The 13,586-nt window shown below is 40.0% G+C and overlaps 1 non-coding gene across 1 annotated transcript; it reads left to right on the forward strand.

The window, feature by feature from the left end:
• Trnal-uag lies at window positions 1-82 on the forward strand. The gene has a single exon. It is a non-coding gene; the product is annotated as a tRNA-Leu (tRNA).
• The last annotated feature ends 13,504 nt before the right edge of the window (window positions 83-13,586 follow it).

Consider the following 13,586-nt stretch of genomic DNA (forward strand, 5'->3'; position numbering starts at 1 on the left):
GGTAGTGTGGCCGAGTGGTCTAAGGCGCTGGTTTTAGGCACCAGTCTCTACGGAGGCGTGGGTTCGAATCCCACCGCTGCCAATTTATGCTTTTGTCATTATTGTTATTACTTTTTAAATTATTACAATTATTATTATTTATATCATCACCATCATTAGCTGTAGCAGTAGTAGTACTATAATCACCACCACCATCATCAGAAGTTTGTTTTGTTTAACGACACCACTAGAGAACATTGATTAATTAATCATCGGCTATTGGATGTCAGACATTTAGTATTTCTGACTAGTAGTCATCGGAAGAAACCTGCTACATTTTTTCTTCGTGCAGCCAGGGATTTTTATATGCTCCTTCCCACACATAGGAAAGCACATACCACGGCCTTTGACCAATTATGGTGCACTGGTTGGAACGCGAAAAAACCCAATCATGTCTGATTTCACTTTGAAAGTCGACAAGGACCCGTTACACTGGGATATGCCCACGCCTCCCAATATTTAAGAAATGTCTGTAATCTGGTGGTGTTGTTAAACACAACACCAGGGGCGTAGGCTGGGGGGGGGGGGGGGGGGGGGCGGGGCGGGGGGGGGGGGGGGGGGGGGGGGGGGGGGGGGGGGGGGGGGGGGGGGGGGGGGGGGGGGGGGGGGGAACCCCACCGCTGAAGCATATAGTCCGCTTTCAGAACTAAAACATACAGGTTTATACATATGGAGTTTCTGGTGGTGCAAAAACAAAATAGAAAAAGGTCCACTTGGTTCATATTCGAATCCCCCCCCCTCCCCCAGGTCCAGACCACGCTACGCCCCTGAACACACTACACTAGGTTCGCCTGCCGATAGGTAAACGCCACTACACCGACTTCTCTCTAACTAACCATTATTTAACCGCAGTTCAGATAAATGGCATGAGTGCCCAGGGCAGCGTGCTTTAACCTTAATTGCATATAGGCACGAAACTAAGTCGGAATCATAATAATATTGCGTCGCAGGATCGAAGACCTCGGTGGATCCATTCTACTGATTTTTGTTATCTTGTTCCAACCACTGCAACACAACTGATCAAAGGATGTAGTATGTGATATCCTGTCTGTGGGAAGATGCATATAAAAGATCACTTACTGCATTAGGAAAAATGTAGTGGGTTTTCTCAGAATTAACAAATGTTTAACATCCAATAGCCGATGATTAGTTAATCAATGTGCTCTAGTGTTGTCTTTAAACAAAACAAACTTGTTTTAAATAATAAATAATAACAAAATGTTAGTTCAATCACGTCTCCTGTTTTATCTATTATAATTGTGGTACCGTGGCCGAGCGGTCTAAGGCGCTGGTTTTAGGCATGTGTTCGAATCCCACCGCTGCCATTATGTTGTTTTATTTTATTTTTTAAATATTTAATACTGTAGGGTACGTTTAAAATAAAATTGTAGGCTGGAGGTGAGATTTATGGTCACCAATAAATACAGGTTAGCTAAATCATAAGCGTCAACTTAATAATGGGGAAATTCTCCTTCTGACAACTATCCGGGCTGTTTGTTCAGGCCAGCGGTTAGTGATTAACTGTTAGTGGTTAGTGACAGAGAAAGAAAGAAATGTTTTATTTAACGACGCACTCAACACATTTTATTTACGGTTATATGGCGTCAGACATATGGTTAAAGACCACACAGATTTTGAGACGAAACCCGCTGTCGCCACTACATGGGCTACTCTTCCGATTAGCAGCAAGGGATCTTTTATTTGCGCTTCCCACAGGCAGGATAGCACAAACCATGGCCTTTGTTGAACCAGTTATGGATCACTGGTCGGTGCAAGTGGTTTACACCTACACACTGAGCCTTGCGGAGCACTCACTCAGGGTTTGGAGTCGGTATCTGGATTAAAAATCCCATGCCTCGACTGGGATCCGAACCCAGTACCTACCAGCCTGTAGACCGATGGCCCACCACGACGCCACCGAGCCGGTTAGTGACAGAGAAGTCTGTGTAGTGGTCTTGCACCTACCCATTGAGTGGTTAAAACTCGCTCTAAGTGGGAGCCGGTACCTGGCTGCGAACCCAATACCTACCAGCCGTATGTCCGTTTGCTTAACCACCACAACACCGAGTGCGGTAAAGCAGTGTCGACCGAGGGATTGGTCTACAACTGAGTACTACAAACGCAACGACGACCGGAAATACGTGGTTTTGCCAAAATGATTAACTCAAGCTAGGATTCGTCAACAATGCGTAACAAAAACAAAAAGTGGTATAATATCCGCCCGGTCCCCTCCATTATTATTTTTAGTTAGGGTTGAGGGTTAGGGTTAGGGTTAGGGTTAAGGTTAGGGTTAGGGTTAGGGTTGGGATTATGGCTGGGGTTAGGGCTAGGGTTGGGGTTAGGGTTGGAGTTAAGGTTAGGGTTAGGGGAAGGGGGGACCGGGCGGATATTTTTCCCAAAAAGTGTTATGAGTCCGCTTCGTTAAAAAATCAAGTATAATAAGTCTGTATCCAAAAACAGATGAATTATAAATCCATTCAAAAAAATCAAGTATAATAAGTCTGTATCCAAATGGAACAGATGAATTATAAATCCATTTAAAAAAATCAAGTACAATCAGTCTATACCAATATGAATTGAAATTAAAAAGAAATTAATAAACATATTATATATGTTTATATAATTGGCAGCGGTGGGATTCGAGCCCACGCCTCCGAGGAGACTGGTGCCTTAAACCAGCGCCTTTTTTTTATTTTTATTTTTTTTATTTACAAATTCAACAATTCACATTCAATAAATAAAATATATATTAAAGCAATAAACACGCACACACAAGAACCATTCACTGAACTACTCTGACCTCTCGCGCTCATTCATACTGATTTCATCCATTACTATATATATATTATCATCATTTCTTATAAACATTCAAAAAAATAAATTAAAAAATAGTAATTTCATTCACTTCTCAAACGTCTGTTTTTTAAACACCAGCAATTAAAGTTCTAAACAGGTTTTAATTTTTTTCTATTTGGATCAGTGTCAATTCCTTTTCTTTTTCTTTCCTCGGCTAACCTCCTGATAAACGCTTCATTAGGTCGATCGACCATTCTCCTCCTTCTGTATTTTCTGTTTTGAGAATCATGGTGTTCAGTGTTCTCTGATGAGTCTCTGTCCGTGCGTGGTAAGCGGTCACCCATTGTCTCGGTTCTTTCATTCCCAACATCTGAGCTTCTGTTTTTAACAGGTGAATCAGTCACTCGCTTCACACTAGTATTGTCCGATTTCTTTCCTTCTTCTGTCTTTGTTCCTCTAACCTCCTCATTGTCTTTAGCTGGCTTGGCATGCTTCACTGACGGGGCTCCTTTAGGGATCGAAATTACTTTTTCAATTACCTCATCGTCCATATTTTCTTCATCAGAACTGTGTTCCTCTCCATTACTTGTATATTCCACATCAGAAACACATTCCTCACTACTTCTACCGTCCTTACAACTACACTGAGAATGTCTCTTGTTATACTCACCACACTTTAACTTTTCACAAAACTGTTTTATATGGCCAGTTTGTTTACAAAAATTGCACACAATATCTGGACAAAACTTCATGACATGTGAATCAGATAAACAGTTCCAGCATACTTTTGTTTGACCACTGTGTATTACCCGAAAAAACATGGGTCCTTCTGCAGTATCAAACTTCACAGAATATGGCATCGATTTGACATTTTTCGAAAATTTCACCCTCACATAACGTGTTCCATCAAAAATGGGAAGTCCAGCATGTTTCCTCCTTTTAATGTCAGATACTACCGCAATCTTGTATTCATTTAGTTTCTTGACAATGTCATCATCAGTTACATATGATGGTAAATGCATAAAAGACACCACCACTGTGTCAGAAAACAACATGCTACAGTTAAAATCATGTCCATTGAACGAAAAACCATCGACTACCAACCTCGCATTTTCTTCACAATCAAAAGTCACATCCAGAATGTTAGCATATTTGGGAACAATCGCCAAAACTGTATTCTCACCAGTAATATCTTCCAAAGCTTTGTAAATGTCATCAATCTTGTGTTTTAGATTATCCAAAACATCAATAGAAACTGTGCATTCTTTCCTGTACCTCGCACCCAAAATGGGCCTCTTCTCTCCACCGTTGACCGAAGTCGACATCACAAGTGTCAGATTTTTTTAAAAACTAAAAAAAAAAAAAAAAAAACCTGACAATACACAACTTTCCTATCAAAAAAAGATCAAGTCTCTCGCATTTCAGTAAAAAACTAAACACACATCTCCAAACAATAAAAACTGAAAAAACCAAGAGCACTCTGAAACACGTCTTATCATAACAAATACACAACCGGAAGTCAAACCAGCGCCTTAGACCGCTCGGCCACGCTACCGTATAAACAATTGATTTAGTCAGGGAGTACGTTTGCATTCTTATTAAAGAGTGGTTTTCTTTTTGTGTGTATGTCTTTCTTATTACCCAACTATTGACAGATGATTTGGCTTGTTGCTCTTGAAAAACCATTGTGGAATCAGGACTGTTACAACGGATCGGGGGGGGGGGGGGGGGGGGGGGGTAGATTTCAGCAGTTATTAAAGTGGCTGATTTATACGCCACAATAATGAATTTATTTTTAAAGACAACCGCAAAAAAAAGAGCACATTGATTTGTTAATCATCAGCTATTGGATGTCAAACATTTGGTAATTTTGAAATATAGTCTAAGAAATGAAACCCGCTACATTTTATCCATTATGAGCAAGGTATCTCTTATATGCAACATCCCATAGACAGGATAACACATAGCACGGCCTTTAATATATCAGTTGTGTTGCACTGGCTGGAGCGAGAAATAAAAGACGAACTCAAAGTCAAATATAGATACTTACGCCAGTTATTTACGCCAATATATATATATATATATATATATATACACATATATCATGGGTGCATGGGCGTCAATCGGTGGGGGACAGGGGGGACACGTCCCCCTCACTTTTCAGCTTGGGGGGGACAGCATAGGAAATGTCCCCCCCCCACTTTTTTCAGACGAAACAAATATGTTCTAGTATATATAGCGTAACTGATCACCATTTGGCATTTCGCTTTGGAGTGCCGGCTCTTATGTTCCCACACTAGACTGGTAGTAAATATACTAATTATTTTACAATCTATTTGTAGTAGTTTTTATTTTAAACCTTGAAAATAGTTGAAGATATCCCCAAATAAATCACAAATATTCATTGTGCCCACTATATAATAAAATTATTAAAATAACTATTTACCGAAATACTTTATTTCCTGATATTTCCTGCCATGCGCAGAGCACCGCAGACCACAGGAAACTACAAGAGAATAGACTGAGCCAGCTTACTGTATACGAGTATGAATGAACATGTCGAGCTCAGATTAAACATCAAACACCACACTGTCTGACTTAGAACACTTCTCACACCAATCGTAATTGGCTTTAAATAAACGTCTTGTCATCAGTTGTCTCGCCAATAGGATACCGCCTTAACCACTTGCAATTGAGTGTTCTGTTGTTTCACGTTATGCTCCGGCGATTTTAAGCAACTCGAAGCCGATGTTGAACTTTTAATTAACAACAATAACTAAATTTTCGCAAACCAGATTTGCTAAAACATGAAAATAAAAACACGCCCATTTCAAATTGACCAAACCTCGAAAATGAAAAACCTCGAAATGTTTCCGGTTATACGGTATCTAAATATGCGTTATTGGTTAAGTAAAAATAACTATTAAAACTTAATGGTTCTTTCTTTTATACTGAAATTGACTAATTGGTTTCGAACTTCATATAAATAACAGGTATTGCTGATTTACTCTTAGCATTATGTCACTAAGTGTATATGCTATTTTGAATAATAATATATATGCTCTCTCTCTCTCTCTCTCTCTCTCTCTCTCTCTCTCTCTCTCTCTCTCTCTCTCTCTCTCTCTCTCTCTTTCATCATCAATAGAAATATCAATCTATAAACTTAGGTAGTGATGTGTAATTTGAAATAATTATACCCAAGTGTTGGGGCAGAAAGTCTATACAAATGTAACACCAGAAATGTTCAGTACTGGCGACTACTTTTTTATAATTTGAAAAACCCAATGAAAGACATTTGAAATTAATAATAAAATAAAACACGTAAAGGAAAGACGGAACGAAAGTTATATAAATAATGGTTACTAGCGATATTTGTTAATTTGTCAAGTAAATAATATTGTTTAATTATTATTTTTTTTTTTTATTCTGAAAAAAATGCGTTTATTTTATTTTGAAACAAGGACATCGGATCAAACTACCAATAGCGCATGCGCGCTAGGTAGATGATGGTCACTAGTTTAGTTGTTATAGACCGGCCGTGGTTATATCGTCGGAAAAACAACTACTCCAGTCTCCAGGAATCTAATAACGAATATTTTGCATACAATGTATTCGTCAATTATCATTGTACCCATAGGCTTATATCCGGTTATTTTGACATGCTATTTGATACAACAATTCGAATTTGATGAATTACACGCAGGTTATTTGGCAAACTGCATCGTCCAGGACGAAACGCTAACGGAGATAGTATACCGTAGAAAAACTACCATGGACATTAAAAAGTTCTTCACTGCCATACCATGCCATGCCCAGACTCTTTTGCGAGTAGGGACGACACCGGATTCAAATGTCGAAGTTGTTGGTGAAGATGTTAAAGAAAAAACAGAGAAAAGAGTCACTTCTCAGACACGGTTGCCCATCTTACCGCCAGTGCCGTACCAGCCACGGGACGTCAACTGCATGCCGGTGCAACGGCTCGCTAAACGAACGCTATGTTTTCAGCGCGCGTGGTTCAATAGCTTTCCATGGCTCCACTTTGACGCTAACGTTAGCGGAGTACTCTGCTTTACTTGTGCTGAAGCAGTATGCATGGACTTGGCCGGCATGGCGCGGTGTTCAGAGGACACATTTGTTTCCAATGGATTTTGCAACTGGAAGAAGGCAATTTAGAAATTCAAAATCCACGAAAAGACATCTGCACATATTTCTCATAGCAACCTGAAATTCCGGTCTTCCAACAACGACGTTGACGCACAGTTAAGTACGCACCATCTTGAAGAACAAACGAAGGCGCGCAACGCTCTGCTGAAGATTGTGACGACCGTCCAGTATCTAGCGCAGCAGGGACTGGCAATACGCGGCAAAGAGTCAAGCGACGGTAACTTCATGAAGTTGTTAGAGCTGCGGAGCAACGATGACGTCGTGTTACAGAGGTGGTTGACACGCACAACTTCATACACAAGCGTTGCCGTGCAAAACGAACTGTTAAAAATCATGGCACACATGGTGCTGCGAAATATTTGCAAGAACGTGGGCCTTTTTGCAGTCATTGTCGACGGAACCCAAGACATCCAAGGCGTTGAACAGGAGGCAATATGCGTGCGATATATAGACGACGCTTACGACGTTCACGAGGACTTTATCGGTCTGTACAGCGTATCTGAGACGACTGGTGCCAGCCTCAGCAATATGCTGCAAGACGCGTTGCTCAGACTCAACCTCCCAATCACGCATCTGAGAGCGCAAACGTATGACGGAGCCAGCAATATGTCGGGCAAATACCAAGGCTGCCAAGCACTGATCAAGAAAGTACAACCACTGGCAAACTACACGCATTGCGGTGCACACATCACGCACCTCATCTGTGCGAAGGCCATCGAGAGTGCACCGTTCCTTCGCGATGCACCTCGACCCCCCCCCCCCCCCCCCCCCCTGCAAAAAAATAAAAATATATGTATATGTATCAGTCCCCCCCACTTTTAAAACTGGATCGACGCCTATGCATGGGTGAACCAGTTTCGGTGAGCATTCGATTCTAAAGCATATCAATATTAATAAACAGACAGTTGTTATTCAAATACCTACCTTTTTATTAGTATTTCTACGCTTAACATGAGCACTAAACTAGCCGCTACGTAGCTAAGTTTATCGCACGTACGACCAAAACCGTAGCATGCGTCGGCAGTAAATATTGTTAACTACGTAACCTGTTTCGGTTAGTGATACAGCAAACATTTCTAACACAAAATGTTTCAATGTTTTATCAAAACATGTATGTTGTTCAACAGAACATGCACTTATAATAAGTTATATATAAAAGAAAGATTTTAAATATCTTAAGGCAAATTACAAAATGGAGTCCTCGAGAACCAATGTTAACAGACAACATTTTAGGAACCCGAATATAACAAATATGATGCTTTACAATCGTATTATTAGTAGATCAAATTAATGGTTATAATGGTAAAATTGTTTGCTTAAAAAAATATGTAAGACGCATTCTGAGTTTTAATAAATATATGAACAGATATCCAGAAAGATATGTATATTAAAACGTATAAGGACCATATATTTTTGGCAAGTATCTGTAAAGAGAGTTTTACCAGCAGACGCCGTGACAGTCATGTGACTTCAATAACCAGATACGAGTACAGCTGAGAAAAGACGTATACATGTATATATATATATATATATATATATATATATATATATATATCTATATATATATATATATATATATATATAAAATTAAAGTTTTCTTTCAAATTACTGTCCCCATGCAAAAGTCAAATTCATCAAAACTATTCAAATGTACGTACTGTTGCGCACAAACGACGCAACCACCGAAACAGAAACCTCACCAAAACAGGGCAAAGGACGATGTGTGTGTGTGTGTGTGTGTGTGTGTGTGTGTCTGTGTGTGTGTGTGTGTGTGTGTGTGTCTGTGTGTGATATTAGATAAGCAAGTGCAGTGTAAACAGACCCGGTATCAATTACAGATTCATTGTCGATAACTGGGTTTGGTGAACTGCCACATAACCAGAAATGCTAGACAAGGTTACAATTGATTTGAGCAAACGATCTGCGACATTCCGAGATTTGAAAGTGATTTCCGAAGTGAAGGTCCTACACACGGATAAATATTGAACAGAAACGGCTTCTCATAAAATCAATATCTTCCCACAACCAGCTGTTATCCAAATTGTGGATACAAAAAGAAAAAGGAGTTAGCGTTGTTCGAGCAAGCTCAACCCCGCTCTAGAGATCTACAATTCGTACAGTACACAGATAAATCCCTGTCATCCAAAGACGTTGTACATTGGGTAACTACTTACCATCATAGGCAACCAAATCTTCGTCAGATTTCCAAAGACACTGGCATCTTTCAAACCAGTGAAAGGATGACTAAGACCTCAGTGTCCTCACCCATCATCGTTCCTGGAAAAAAATAAGCTACTATAACAAATCTCTTACAATGCAATTCCGTCAGATTTATGATAAACCCCTGGCACAACAATCCTATATTTGACGTCAAATACTCGACAATTTTCGAGTTACTTGATTAAAACAAAATCCACATATTAATCACTATTACGCACACTGCAGGGTGTATACTACCAAATCAAATCCCATAGACGACAATAGTGACATATGTGGCTAAAACTCCTACCTGCAGCGTATCAATCGACATTAACGTCACGGATATAAATACTACTACCCCTCACACTTAAAGTGAATCAGAAAAAATTGGGAGTCAAGCTGCTTGTTTCTGAGATAAAGGGTAGCGTCTATGACTACCCTAGTTCCGCACAAAATTCCAGTACTTTTTTTACAGGTACCCCATACATGTTTCAAGCACAAGGCTACTTGACACATTGGTACTAGATGAAATAAAATTGCATATTTGTTTTACCCAGATGAAACTATTATATTTTACAACCAACACACTCACATTTATAACCAATCACAGGACTTGTGGTGTTTACTTCTCTATCAAAAGTTGGGTGCATCTCGAACTTTGACCCAGCCGGAAGTTATTTGATTTAGTACTACCTACAGAAAGAAACCCGACAGCAAGCACATTCAGCTAAGCTTCGGCAAACTCCGGACTCGGGCTACCTTCAAACCAGTTAAAGGATGACTAAGACCGTAGTGTCATCACCCATCATCGTTCCTGAAGAAAAACAAATTAAGCTACTATAACCAATCTCTTACAATGCAATTCCGTCAGATGTATGATGAACCCCTGGCAGTCCTCCTATAGACGAAGTAAATATTAGATAAGGTTATATTCCTGGGAAGTGACAGTCCTCCTACAGACGAAGTAAACACTAGATAAGGTGTATCTTCCGTGGAGGTGACAGTCCTCCTACGGGCGAAGTAAACACTAGATAAGGTGTATCTTCCGTGGAAGTGACAGTCCTCCTACGGACGGAGTAAACACTGGATAAGGTGTATCTTCCATGGAAGTGACAGTCCTCCTACGGGCGAAGTAAACTATAGATAAGGTGTATCTTTCTGGGAAGTGACAGTCCTCCTACGGGCGAAGTAAACACTAGATAAGGTGTATCTTCCGTGGAAGTGACAGTCCTCCTACGGGCGAAGTAAACACTAGATAAGATGTATCTTCCGTGGAAGTGATAGTCCTCCTACAGGCGAAGTAAACAATAGATACGGTGTATCTGCCATGGAAGTGACAGTCCTCCTACGGGCGAAGTAAACACTAGATAAGGTGTATCTTCCGTGGAAGTGACAGTCCTCCTACAGGCGAAGTAAACAATAGATACGGTGTATCTGCCATGGAAGTGACAGTCCTCCTACGGGCGAAGTAAACACTAGATAAGGTGTATCTTTCTGGGAAGTGACAGTCCTCCTACGGGCGAAGTAAACACTAGATAAGGTGTATCTTCCGTGGAAGTGACAGTCCTCCTACAGGCGAAGTAAACAATAGATAAGGTGTATCTGCCACGGAAGTGACAGTCCTCCTACGGGCGAAGTAAACACTAGATAAGGTGTATCTTCCGTGGAAGTGACAGTCCTCCTACGGGCGAAGTAAAGACTAGATAAGGTGTATCTTCCGTGGAAGTGACAGTCCTCCTACGGGCGAAGTAAACAATAGATAAGGTGTATCTTTCTGGGAAGTGACAGTCCTCCTACGGGCGAAGTAAACACTAGATAAGGTGTATCTTCCGTGGAAGTGACAGTCTTCCTACGGGCGAAGTAAACAATAGATAAGGTGTATCTTCCGTGGAAGTGACAGTCCTCCTACAGGCGAAGTAAACAATGGATAAGGTGTATCTGCCATGGAAGTGGCAGTCCTCCTACGGGCGAAGTAAACACGAGATAACGTGTATCTTCCGTGGAAGTGACAGTCCCCTACGGGCGAAGTAAACACTAGATAAGGTGTATTTGCCACGGAAGTGACAGTCCTCCTACGGGCGAAGTAAACACTAGATAAGGTGTATCTTCCGTGGAAGTGACAATCCTCCTACGGGCGAAGTAAACACTACATAAAGTGTATCTTTCTTGGAAGTTGCAGGCGAGTGTTTTACCAGTGTAAGCTTGTTTTAGTGAAACACTCACTATTAATCTAATTGTTAACACTTGTTTACTGTGGAGTTTCGTTTTCACCTGTAATGGAATTGACAAATGTTGTTTCTTTGTCACACGACGTATTGTTTGACTTTAGTTCGTTTTCACAATGGGGCCCCTTTGTGGACTGAAGTATTTCTCTATAGACTGTTTGCATCTGAGAACAAGTATTCTGAGAGTACTGCTAACGCAATGACGAGTCCAACCTATTTTGGTATTTCTTAAGTTAAAGGGCCATACTTCTATCAAAACTAGGTAAATCATCATGAAAATCAAACCTGATCTGTAATAGTACATGAAAAAGAAAATGCACAACATTTCAGCTCGATATCTCGAGGCATTGCAACAAAAGTATCCGGAAAACTATATGACAGACTGGCAGAAACCTATAGTCCCCCCAACCCCGGTTGGATCGGTAGGGGATTAATATACAAAAACAAAAATTTGTTTGGCAGCGGTGAGATTCGAACCCACGCCTCCGAGGAGACTCGTGCCTTAACCCAAATGCCTTACAAATTCAACAATGCATATTCAATAAATAAAATATATATTAAACCAATAAACACGCACACACAAGAACCATTCACTGAACTACTCTGAACTCTCGCGCTCGTTCATACTGATTTCATCCATTAATATATATACTTATCATAATTTCTTATAAAAATTCAAAAGATAAATTAAAGAATAGTAATTTCATTAACTTTTCAAAAGTCTGTTTTATAAACACCAGCAATTAAAGTTCTATACAGGTTTTAATTTTTTTCCATTTCGATCAGTGTGTATTCCTTTTCTTTTTGTTTCCTCAGCTAACCTCCTGATAAATGCTTCATTGGGTCGATCAACCATTCACCTCCTTCTGTATTGTCTGTTTTGAGAATCATGGTGTTCAGTGTTCTCTGATGAGTCTCTGTCCGTGCGTGGTAAGCGGTCACCCATTGTCTGTGTTCTTTCATTCACAACATCTGAGCTTCTGTTTTTAACAGGTGAATCACTCACTCGCCTCACACTAGTATAATCCGATTTCTTTCCATCAACTGTCTTTGTTCCTCTAACTGGCTCATTGTTTTTAGCTGGCTTGGCATGCTTTAATGACGGGGCTCCTTTATGGATCGAAATGTCTTTTTCAGTTATCTCATCGTCCATATTTTCTTCATCAGAACTATGATCCTCTCCATCACTTGTGTATTCCACATCAGAATCACATTCATCACTACTTCTGTCCACACAACTACATTGAGAATGTCTCTTATTGCACGCACCGCACTTCAACTTTTCACAAAACTGCTTTATATGGCCAGTTTGTTTACAAAAATTGCACACAATATCTGGACAAAACTTCATGACATGTGAATCTGATAAACAGTTCTAGCATACTTTTGTTTGTCCACTGTGTATTACCCGAAAAAAACATGGGTCCTTCTGCAGTATCAAACTTCACAGAATATGGCATCGATTTGACATTTTTCGAAAATTTCACCCTCACATAACGTGTTCCATCAAAAATGGGAAGTCCAGCATGTTTCCTCCTTTTAATGTCAGATACTACCGCAATCTTGTATTCATTTAGTTTCATGACAATGTCATCATCAGTTACATGTGCTGGTAAATGCATAAAGGACACCACCACTGTGTCAGAAAACAACATGCTACAGTTAAACTCATGTCCATCAAAACAAAAGCCATCGACTACCAACCTTGCATTTTCTTCACAATCAAAAGTCACATCCAGAATGTTAGCATACTTGGGAACAATCGCCAAAACTGTATTCTCACCAGTAATATCTTCCAAAGCTTTGTAAATGTCATCAATGTTGTGTTTTAGATTACCCAATACATCAATAAAAACTGTGCATTCCTTCTTGTACCTCGCACCCAAAATGGGCCTCTTCTCTACACCGTTGACCGAAGTCGATATCACAAAAGTAAGATTTTTTTTTTTTTTTAAACTAAAAAAAACCCTGACAGTACACAACTTTCCGTATCAAAAAAAGATCAAGTCTCTCGCATTTCAGCAAAAGAAAAAACCAAAACACACATCTCCAAACAATAAAAAAAAAACGAAAAAAACAAGAGCACTCTGAAACACATCTTATCACAACAAAATCACCCCGGTTGGACCGGTAGGGGACTAATATACAAAAAAAATAACTATT

This window comes from Gigantopelta aegis, chromosome 15 (genome assembly GCF_016097555.1).
Source record: "Gigantopelta aegis isolate Gae_Host chromosome 15, Gae_host_genome, whole genome shotgun sequence".
Classification (NCBI taxonomy): Eukaryota; Metazoa; Mollusca; class Gastropoda; order Neomphalida; family Peltospiridae; genus Gigantopelta; species Gigantopelta aegis.